The sequence below is a fragment of the Dendrobates tinctorius genome, unplaced genomic scaffold (genome assembly GCF_039654945.1).
Source record: "Dendrobates tinctorius isolate UK_male_01 unplaced genomic scaffold, ASM3965494v1 ptg000102l, whole genome shotgun sequence".
Taxonomy (NCBI): Eukaryota; Metazoa; Chordata; class Amphibia; order Anura; family Dendrobatidae; genus Dendrobates; species Dendrobates tinctorius.
In genome coordinates, this window is record NW_027361770.1 from 19288083 (window position 1) to 19300562 (window position 12480).

Sequence of the window (12480 nt, forward strand, 5' to 3'; positions counted from 1 at the left end):
TTGCTGGCGATTAATCCTCGAGCTTCCACCAGGTCTTTTAATGTATTTGTCTTTAACTTCTGGTAGTTGTTTTCCATTCAGTCCTTTACTCCTATAGACGGGGTATCATATCTCGCTGTCTGCCACCAGTGTAACGGGGTGTTCTGTGCTGTAATACCTCTTTACATTAGCACTCCATTTCTCAGGAGGTCCGCTCTACTTTTCCTCATTTCTGAATGAAGGACGCTGGTTCGAAAGGCTTTGTAACATGGGAACATATAAAAGATCACTGCTTCTCCATGGATTTCCAGTGTGACAACATTTTACTCATCAGTCTCAGAATATATATACATACAGAGGGCAGGACTATCAATATGTGGTGGGCCAGTGGATAACAGGCTCCAATTAAGATGCCAGACATACATTACAATAGCTGCAGGTGGCCGGCGACCCCTGATCATTTACCGAGGGATTTACAAAGGTGGGGAGAGTTCAGAAGTGGGATATCATGCTTACCTCTGCCCAGGGGTCACAGCCAGTCAGTTGCTGCATTAGAGGTATGCATCTCACATTGCACCTATCATACATGCATCTCCTATTCTTCGTGCTTGGGGGTTCTGTAACAGCCTCCTCATAGAATATAATGCAGCCCACCTCATAGAATATAATGCAGCCCCCTAATAGAATATAATGCAGCCCCCCTCATAGGGTATAATGCAGCACCCAACAAAATATAATGCAATCCCCCATAAGGTATAATGCAGCCCCCATAGAATATAATGTAGCACCCTCATATGGTATAATGCAGCCCCCCTCACATAGTACAATGCAGCCCCTCCAGAGAATATAATATAGCCCCCTCAGAGAATAATGCAAGCCCCTTATAAGGCAACCCCCATAGAATATACTGTAGCTCCATCATAGGGCATAATCCAGCCCCCTCATGTAGTATGATGTAGCCCCTTGAGAGAATAATGCAGCCCCCACACAGAATATAATGCAGCCACCCACAGAATATAATGTAGCCCCTCATAACGTATAACACAGCCTCTTCATAGGATATAATGCAGCCTCCCTCATACGATATAATGCAGCCTCCCTCATTAGGTATAATGCAGTACCCCTCCACCTCCATCATTGTTCTCCCCCTTCACCCCCATCATTGCCTTCTCACTCATCACCCTTATCATTGCCCTTTCCACCACCTCCATCATTGCCTCCTACCCCACCACCATTGTCCTTTCCACCACAGCCATCATTGTTTTCTCCCCCACCACCCCCATCATTGCCCATTACAACACCTCCATCATTGCCTCCTCCCACCACCACCATCATTGTCCTTCCCACCACAACATCATTGCCTTCTCCCCCACCATCCCCGTTGTCCTTTCCACCACCAACAACATTGCCTTCTCCCCACCACCCCATCACTGCTCTCGCCATCACCCACATAATTGCCAATTTCCAATACACACACACAGCACCACTCTCACACGCAGCACCACACACACACAGCACTGTACTAGTCTCACGTACACACACACACAGCACTGCATGCAGGTAGACAGACACACACACAGCACCACTCACCTCTCCAAATGTTCCCCGCAGCTGCTGTCCATCCCAGCAGCTTTCTCTCTGAAACAGCCACGCTGAATGATGGCATCATTCAGCTGCACTTTGTCAGACAGGACATGCCGGGCTGGAAGCAGGATGGCATTGGATCCCTGCAGCTCCGCTCTGCTGCCAAGTTGCAGGAATCGCTCCATGCCCGGTGATTGCCCTCAGGGTGTCATGTCGGACGCTGTTCACACCACAGCGTCCGGCAGGCAGAGGTAGTTCCACCTCCAGCCACTATAGCCTCAGTGGTGCCGGCTTGATCTTCAGGCTCTCGGGGGTTAATCCTGCTGGAGACCAGGTTGGAAGGTTAGTCACGCCCACGGTCTTTAAATAGTCATACTGGCATATGGGCGTCGCCGATTATAGCTTGTGTTTTCATACCAAGTGGTTCCGGTCTGGAGTGGAGGTGTTGCAGAGAGAGAGATTCGTATCTGGTGTCGTATGATCCGTCGTTATCCTTTCTCCTTCCCATATTTGTGTTTAGTTGTGCCCTGTTCACATTACTGTATATTCCTGTGTGTGTGCGGCGCAGTGCAGTTTAAGTTCTCCCTGTCTGTCTTATTTGTGTGGGAGCTTTGGTGGTGTGTCTCCTCACTGGGTGGAGGGTGGAGGGTTAAGTGCAGGGCTGAGCAGGAGATAAGGAAAGGGAGGAGGCTCAGGCATTTGCACCTTCAGCAAAAACCCTGGGTTGAGGGTCAGACAGGGTTTCCCCTAGTGAAAGGGACACCACAGGGGCCCGGGGTATTTCTGTCTTAGTTGTCCTAAGCCCCGCGTGACATTGGCTCAGGTATTTGTGAAGGAGGTGGTCAGACTCCACGGAGTACCATCTGACATAGTATCTGATAGGGGTACGCAATTTGTGGCGAGGTTTTGGAAAGCTTTTTGCTCAAGGTTGGGGATCAAGTTGTCACATTCATCGGCGTTTCATCCACAGTCTAATGGACAAACTGAGCGCATGAACCAAAATCTAGAACAGTATTTACGATGTTTTGTGTCCGACAACCAGGAGGAGTGGTCTACTTTCCTTCTTCTGGCCGAATTTGCGTTAAATAATCACCGCCAAGAGTCATCAGGAGAGTCTCCATTCTTTTGTGTGTACGGTCAACATCCTCAGTTTTGTACCTTACGTCAGGGTGACTCCGGGGGTGTCCCGGAGGAGGATCAGCTAGGAGTCCAATTGTCATCAGTCTGGAGGCGGGTGAAACAGCGTTTGTTGAGCATGAGTGCCAGGTACAAACGGGTGGCTGACAGTAGACGCATGCCAGGTCCGGACCTGTGTGTGGGTGAATGGGTGTGGTTAGCTACGAAGAACATAAAACTCAAAATTCCATCTTTAAAACTGGGTCCAAGGTTTATTGGGCCTTTTAGGATTTCTGCCATCATTAACCCAGTGGCTTATCGGTTGGAACTTCCTGCGGTGTACAAAATACATAACGTTTTTCACAGGGCTTTATTGAAAAAGGTGGTAGGCTTGGTGGACACGACGCCGATGCCACCTCCAGTCATGGTGGATGGCGATTTAGAGTTCGAGGTCACCAAGGTAGTGGACTCTCGAGTAGTACGCCGTACTCTTCAGTATTTGGTGCACTGGCGGGGGTATGGTCCGAAGGAGAGGTCTTGGGTTCCAGCCTCAGACATACATGCGGATCGGCTGGTCAGTTCTTTTCACCGTCGTCATCCGGACAAGCCGGGTCCTATGAGTCTTGAGGGCCCTGGGGTCCCTCGTTGAAGATGGGGTACTGTCATGTCGGACGCTGTTCACACCACAGCGTCCGGCAGGCAGAGGTAGTTCCACCTCCAGCCACTATAGCCTCAGTGGCGCCGGCTTGATCTTCAGGCTCTCGGGGGTTAATCCTGCTGGAGACCAGGTTGGAAGGTTAGTCACGCCCACGGTCTTTAAATAGTCATACTGGCATATGGGCGTCGCCGATTATAGCTTGTGTTTTCATACCAAGTGGTTCCGGTCTGGAGTGGAGGTGTTGCAGAGAGAGAGATTCGTATCTGGTGTCGTATGATCCGTCGTTATCCTTTCTCCTTCCCATATTTGTGTTTAGTTGTGCCCTGTTCACATTACTGTATATTCCTGTGTGTGTGCGGCGCAGTGCAGTTTAAGTTCTCTCTGTCTGTCTTATTTGTGTGGGAGCTTTGGTGGTGTGTCTCCTCACTGGGTGGAGGGTGGAGGGTTAAGTGCAGGGCTGAGCAGGAGATAAGGAAAGGGTGGAGGCTCAGGCATTTGCACCTTCAGCAAAAACCCTGGGTTGAGGGTCAGACAGGGTTTCCCCTAGTGAAAGGGACACCACAGGGGCCCCGGGTATTTCTGTCTTAGTTGTCCTAAGCCCCGCGTGACATTGGGTTAGCTGCCTGCAGGGGCCCACCTCTGGGATACATTACATGCGGTATGTCCACTCCTGTGGGAAGTGTTAGCCTCAACCTGTGGCTAACACTGCCCACTATTAAAGTCAAATGGTACTCACTCCTCTCCATGCCCATGGGGGCATGGGGAAGCGTAAATATTCATTTATCTTTAGCAGCGGAGACAGGCTCTTGTCTCCAGCTGCTGCTCCACTTGCACTGTGAGGTCCCCCCTGACTCAAAGGCCCCATAGCAGCTGGATGTGCCGCTATTAGTGACAAGCCACTGGCTGGGAGCCCTTTCTCTGCTTCAACACCTTCCTTTTTAGAGACTGCCGGTACTATTGCCAGGAAAAAAAGACTGGATTTGAGTTTATGTTCCGCTGATGTCATCCGGTGGTGTAGAGAAGTCGTGGCCAATCCAGCTCTTGTTCATTAGGATAAGAGTCAGTCTGTCAGCATTTTCAGTTGATAGACAGATGCACCTATCAGTTATAATACCCCTGGTGGCACAAAAAATTCGCTCTTACAAAATGCTAGTGGCAGGGCAGGCCAGGAACTCCAAGGTGTAGAGAGACAGTACATGCCACATTTCTAGCATGGATACCCAATAGTTGTAAGGAAATAAGGAATCATGAAGGACACTGGTACGGTTGCCAAGGTACTTCTTCAGCATTTTCCAAAAGTGTTCCCTCCTTGTCAGAGTACCCAGTGCATCATGGCCAGAGCACTCGGAGGGGCTGAGAAAATGGTACCATTCCCCTGCCTCTGCTGCACCCGGTGTGTGTTTCTCCCTCATCTCTACTCCTTAATTGTCCAAGGAACTGTGACCTCTGCCAGCAGCATTGTCAGATGGGAATTTTTAAAATAATAAGGGCCTTTTGGTACTGCAACATTTTATTAGACTTCTCCGCCATGGCAAGGAGAGATGGAAAGTTCTCCTTGTAGAGTGGGTCTAGAATGGTGACCAGCAGTAATTAGTGTAGGCCAAAATGCGTAAAACGTGAGGGTAACGGGAAAGACAATGGAACATAAAATTAGCCATGTGTGCCAGACTGACAACAGCCAAGACTTCCCTATCCCCACCAAGAAGATGACTGCCTGTCTTCTCCTCTTCATCCTCATTCTCCCTTTCCTCCTCAACTTCAGGCCATCCATGCTGAAAAAATGGAATGAAGGTGGTGGGGGTATTGCTATCTGTAGTGCAGGTAATCAGCTGCTGTCCCTACTCCTCATTATCACTCAATTCATGTGAGAAGATGAAATGCCGCTATGCTGTGTAGCATTACCCTGTATAGTTTATTGCTCCATTTCAACTTGCTCCACCTGCAAAGGCTTCTCTTTATTTGTAAGCAGCAAGTGTTTCAGCAGACAGAGAAGCGGGATGGTGATACTGATTATGGTATCATCGCCGCTCACCATCTTGGTCTAGTTCTCAAAATTTTGGAGAACCGCACAGATGGCAGACATCCATGCCCACTCATCATCAACTCTTATGTGCGGAGGCTGACCGGAATACCGAAGGGTATGTTGTAGCTAGTATTGAACTACTGCTCTCTGTTGCTCACAAAACCTTGCTAGCATATGTAACGTTGAGTTACTAACATTGAGCAAAAGCTGCTTTAGCACTGTCAAGGCAGTGGCAGCTGTAGCTGACTTGCGGAAAAAGCCACATGGCGTACTTTCATCAAGTAGCTCAGGCAGATCTGAGTAGGTTTTAAGAAGCCACTGAACCATTAAGTTGAGCACATGGGTCAGGCATTGTACGCATGCGAGGTTGAGAAGCTTTAGAGATGCCACCAGGTTATGACCATTGTCACACATGACCATGCCTGGTTGTAAGTTCACAGGCGAGAGTCACATATCAGTCCGGTCTGTTAGAACTTTCAACAACTATGCGGCAGTGTGTGGTTTGTTTCCCCAGCAGATTAGCTTCAGCAGAGCCTGTTGCCACTTGGCCGAGGTGTATTGCTTCCAGCTTACGACTGCTGTTGATGTTTCAGAGATAGAGGGTGAGGAGGAAAAGAAGGAGGTGCAGAAACTGTTGTAGAAGGTGGTGGAAACTCTGATTGATACTTGTCGGTAGCACATGGTCCATCCCAGGGTAAGACTGTGTGCTGGCTTCCCCAATATTCACCCAGTGTGCCATCAGGGATATAAAACAACACCATATGGAACCAATTGATATATATCCTAATAGAGTCACCCACTTTGTAGTGTCGACTCAATGGGAATTGAAAGTGGACACTACAGCATAACATATTACACAGAGAAAAATGGAGTACGAGTCCAATATCATGAAAAAATAACAAGATTTATTAAACATATAGTAGTACTGACAAATTACATACATATATGACAAAATGAAGGATCAGATGATATCCGCTGCTTTAGTCCTACAGATTCCAATATAAAGTGCTAAGTGCTTATGATGGATATGGGCCATATATTAGGGATTAAAAAGTGCAGAGAGATCATAATAGGTGCGCATCCTGAAGAAACTCCCACTATCCCATGCAATAGTGCTTACCCATGGATCCTGAAAGTGGTTACTGTGCAGAGTGAATATGTGTATGTACGAATGACTAGAATATTGCATAAATACAATTTAATAACATCTATAGCGTTACTTATAAATGTGAAACATTAGTGATCAATTAAATATTAATCCATTATAAGAGACTTTTATGTGATTATTACATTATCCACTATGTCATTTTTAAAAAAGTGCATGTGAAGTACTTCAAAAGAAGTGCACGCATACTATAACAAGACATATGTGACATATGTGTGTTATATAATACACCAACGTTAATATATTATAGTCTTTCAGGATCCATTTCCCCCTCCTTAGATATATTGCTGAGATTGTGGCTCTAGTGCGCATGTCTGCGGTATGTACCCGTGAAGCATTGCTGAGACGCACCAGTGACGCTTGCGGATCAGTGATGTCACAGTGACGTCCTCTGATGCGCAGCGCCATGCTGTCGCCGGTGGTGATGCAGTTTCCGGGGCAGAATACCGGACACACGCGCCGCATGATTGAGCACCTGCCAGCAGGATATATAACCCGGTCCCTTACACAACACATCATGGCACCTTGAGAAAGAGGCAAAACGTGCGTCGGTGGCGGCGCTGCTTACTGTCCTGGTGGAGGTCAATATGGGTAAGCACTATTGCATGGGATAGTGGGAGTTTCTTCAGGATGCGCACCTGTTATGATCTCTCTGCACTTTTTAATCCCTAATATATGGTCCATATCCATCATAAGCACTTAGCACTTTATATTGGAATCTGTAGGACTAAAGCAGCGGATATCATCTGATCCTTCATTTTGTCATATATGTATGTAATTTGTCAATACTACTATATGTTTAATAAATCTTGTTATTTTTTCATGATATTGGACTCGTACTCCATTTTTCTCTGTGTAATATGCCATCAGGGATATGTAGCGTCCCTGGCCACAAGCTCTTGTCCATGTGTCTGTGGTTAAGTGGAAATTCCCAGTAACAGCCTTGGTCAAGGCACAGCTGATGTTATGGAACACATGTTTTAGGATTCTGGACTTTCCTTTGTCCCTGCCATGGAACTTCCTGTCTGTTCTGATTATTTAAGCCCAGGTCATGTGCTCCTCTTTGCCTGAGTATTTTGTTGCTGTTGGCTCATAAGCTTCTGCTGTTCTGCTGGTGGACTCCCTGCTGCTGCTGCTAGTTACTCGGTGCTCTGCCTCTCCTCATTCTGCTGCCTACAGTCCTCTGGGCATCTCCCTGATGCTGTCTGTGCTTAACTACTGCTGGACTTCTAGTTGGAGCTATTCGCCCTGGAACTGCTGTGGCCTATAAGGAATTCTGACATCATCTTCTCCTCTAGGTCTGTGTTTGTGTGGGCTGCTTTGCAGGAAATGTGCAGGACTTACAGCCCAAACGGTACACATAGTGACCTTCTCTTGTTCATGCCACTTCTGTATTAAGCTGGACTTCCACATTTAACTGCTGAGTGCTTTCCGACCTTTATGATTGCTGCACTTCTACACTTTAGTGCTGTGTGCATGCTCATTCTTAATGTCGCTGGACTGCCTCATTAAATGTGGTGTGCTTACTGACATACTTTCTGCTGGACTCCAACGGTTAGTGCCTTGTACACACCTGCATTATTTTACTGTTGGACTGGTTATATTAGCGGTCCAGCCCCGCTCTTCAGTTACTCTTGACATTTCTATTAAGCTGTGTTTTCGTTACAATTGCAGGAAGTGCTCTGTTAGTTATGCTTTACTTGCATCATTCCATATTGTGCTGTTTTTTCGTTACAATTGCAGGAAGTGCCCTGTTAGCTTTATACACTTGTTAAATATACTTATTTGCAGCAACTTTGGTCTCAGTGTCATATTATCCCACGCAATCAATTTTGTGGGTTTGTGAATCAAAGCCTTTTGTATTTTGATGTGCATGCCTCCCACTTCCTTACTGATCGATCCAAGGTTTTATGTATAATCATGTTACTTACTTCCCGAGCTCTCGAGTGGGCAAATACGCTTATGGAGACTCGTGATCCTCGCTTGAATAGACTTGATGATTTTTTTGCTGCAATGTCTGTGATGTCTGATTATTCTAATCTTCGCACTACAGCTGAGACCGCCTTGTTAGCTTTATGTCAGGGTAAGCGTTCTGTCATTGAATACGCTACTGAATTTAGACAGCTGGTGGTGGATTTGATTTGGGACTGTTACGCTCAAATACCCATTTTTAATAGTGGATTGTCTAGTGCGATGAAAGATAAGTTAGCTCATTCAGATGCTCCGCAAGAGTTAGACGCTTTTATACAACATTGTGTACGCATTGATATACGAATTACTGAGCTTAGACAGGAGAGATTTGCAGCCTAAAGAACTTACTGTTAGGTGTCGGGTTCCTGCAGCGGCTCAACAGGAATCCAGAGCCTCACATTCTGCGGTCTCCCATTATCTTTTGACTGCAGAGGAGATTGCTCAGCAGTCCCGGAGTCCCAGATGCTCTGCCCAGACCTGCTCTGTGGGTCAGGCTGTTGCTGCCACCTTTGGGTCAACAATAGCAATGCAGACTGCTCAGCAGCAAATCGCTCCAGAGGCTAAGTCCCTCCGTCACTCTACTGGGCATGCTCACGAGACGATCTCCCATTGGCGATCGGGAGTCACATGCCCAGGTCCTTCTCGTGATCTGATTGGTCTATCTCTGGGATCTGGAAGCTTCCGGAAGGTCCCGGCTATAAAAGGTTTGCATGGCCGCTCGACATAGAGTCAGCGCCAGTCAGTGGCATGCTACAGGTCACAGTGCATATCATCACCTAACTAGCGTCCGACAGTGCGCCCCTCCTGGGCACTGTCGTATAGCGGCTGTGTCAGTCGCCGCGCTGCAGTCTGCAGCACTAGTGGGCGTCCACGGAAGCGACGTCGCATGCACGATGGACTTTTACCCTCTGCCTTGGGCCCAGCTCCTGTGACCACATACCGTGCGTGCTTTTCTCTGAGACCTGTGAGTTCAACAGGCTCAGCACTTATGTTTATGCCTTAGTCGTCTCTGTGAAGCGAACAGAGTACGCCCAGTGCACACCGGGTGACGTTCAACCCGTGTGCGATATACCGCCATATTGTGCGCCTGCCATTACATAGCAGCAGTTTAACACCTCTGCATGGTGGACCCCGGGCGGTGAACGCACTTTCTATTATTTTATATTTAGCGCGTTCTGCCGTCCCTAACACCTACAGACAAATCCTCTTGGGAGGTTGAACCAGTTCCCATGCAGGTGGATGCTTTACAGTGGAGTGAGAGTAGCGGGCGCAGGGAACATCGTTTTCGGGAAAGTCTGTGTTTTTACTGCAGTCACTTCCTTATCAACTGTCCCAAGCAGCCTCGCAAGGTACTCTCCACGGTAGGGGAATTTGAGAATCATGATGCTGAATCTGTTACATCGGACTCTAGTTTTTCTGTGAATGCCATCTTTCATTCTCTATCTGTGACCGCCTCTCCTAAAACACAGAGGGATAAAGAGACACATTGCTCCCTTCCCATTAAGATCTGGTTGTCAGGACAATGGATTCCCTGTGCAGTTATGGTGGATTCAGGGGCAGGAGGTAATTTTATGGACTTAACCTTTACCTAGGAACATGGCATTCAGACTCAGCAGAAAGCCATCGCGGTTACTTTGGAAATGGTGGATGGTTCCCCTCTAGTTTCTAGACCAGTAGATCAGGAAACTGTACCTCTGGAAGTCTCCATTGAACCCAATCATCAGGAAATGTTATCCTTTATGTTGATCTCAATATATTTCCCTTTTATTTTTGGAATTCCATGGCTGCAGCCTCAAATTCCTATCATCAACTGGGAGACCAAGGATATCACTTTCCCATCAAGAGAAACATCAGTAACAAGCCAGACAACTCCTTCCAGTCACAGAAAGTACCACTGAGGTATCTTTATTACCATCTATTTATAATTAATTTTTCAGATATTTGTGGGAAGAAAATGGCAGACCAGCTTCCTCCTCACAGACCTTATGATTGTCCCATTGAACAGCTTCAGGGGGCAGGTATTCCATTCAAGAATGTCTACCCACTAGCAGCTCTGGAGCTGCAGGCTTTGAGGGAATACATTAATGAGAAATTGGCTAAGGGTTTCATTCTCCCCTCCTCATCACCGGCAGGAGCACCTATCTTTTTCATTAAAAAGAAGGATGGAACTCTTAGACCTTGCATTGATTATTGGAAGCTCAATAAGGTAACCATCTGGAATCACTACTCTTTACCATTGATTCCTGAACTGCTGGAAAGAGTACATGGTAAAGTCTTCTCTAAGTTGGATCTTCGAGGAGCTTATAATTTGATTTGGATCCGCGCTGGAAATGGAAGACTGCATTTAGATGTCGGTATGGGCATTTCGAATATCTGGTGATGCCTTTCGGTCTCCGCAATGCTCCGGCAACCTTCCAACATCTGGCTAATGATATTTTTACAGATCTGCTAGACTAATTTGTCATGATCTATCTGGACGATATTTATATTTTTTTATGATTCATTGTAGGAACATCAGGGGCATGTAAAAACCATCTTGAGACGTCTGAAAGAGAATCATTTCTGCATTAAGCCTGAAAAATGTGAATTCCATTGCACAGAGATTCAATTTATGGGGTATGTCATCTTGCTACTGGGGCTTAACATGGAGGCAAGTAAGATCCAGGCTATTCTTGATTGGCCCGCACCTAAAAATGTCAAGTAGGTACAGCGTTTCATTGGATTCACAAATTTTTATAGACGATTTATTCATAATTTCTCTGAAATTGTTCGACCGATTACACAGCTAACTAAGAAGGAATAGACTTTCTTGTGGTCCTCACAGGCTCAGGAAACCTTTGATAGTCTTAAGTCCCGGTTTACTTCTGCACCTGTGCTGATTCACCCTAGCTCAGTACATCCTTTCATCGTGGAAGTGAACGCTTCGGACTGTGCTCTGGGGGCATCCTCTCACAAAGAACGAGAGACAAGGATCTGTTACATCCATGTGCTTTTTTTCCCACAGACTTTCCGCTGCAGAGAAGAGCTATGATGTGGGAGATAAAAAGCTTCTAGCCATTATCGCTGCATTTAAGGAATGGAGGAATCATCTGTAGGGGGCAGCACAAGTTATTGTGCTCACGGATCATCGCAATCTGGAATTTCTTAGATCTGCTAGATGGCTTTCTCCACGGCAGGCTCATTGGAGGCTATTTTTGAACCAGTTTAGTTTTCCAAAGACATACTGATTGGGAATTTAGATTGTGAGCCCCATCGGGGACAGTGATGAAAATGTATGCAAACTGTAAAGCGCTGCGGAATATGTTAGCGCTATATAAAAATAAAGATTATTATTTATTATTATTTTGTCATTTCGTACCGCCCAGGGTCACATAATGGGAAAGCGGATGCTTTGTCCCAAATCCATGCCACGGATTCCGTATCTTTGACCCCATCCAAAACCATCTTGTCTGATGCCAACTTTGACGGAGTCATTCAGAATAAGGACTTATGGGAGACCATTAAGGAGGCCTATGACGCAGAGCCATTTCTCGCCAACCCGACTGCTGATGTGAACTTAGATCTCAAAAATGGTACGTGGGTCTAGGATCAACGTTTATACATTCCGGAGGCCGTAGTTCTGCAGGTCCTCAAGTTTGTCCATGACTCCAAGTTGGCTGGTCATCAGGGGATACAGAAGAAAAAGGAGTTCCTCAGCTATTTTTTTTGGTGGCCTACCTGTTTGAAAGACATGAAAAGCTATGTTCTCTCTTGTGAGGTATGTGAACGCTTTAAGACTCCTCGTGTATCACCTACTGGATTGCTACAACCACTACCTGTCCCCGCTCGTCCTTGGGGGTCTATTTCGATGGACTTTATAGTAGAATTGCCCACCATCGGGTGGAAAGAATTCTGTTCTGGTGGTTATAGATCATCTTACTAAAGCTGCCCACTTCATCCCTTGTACTGGTCTTCCCTCTGCCAAGGAGACGGTAGCTCTGGTCA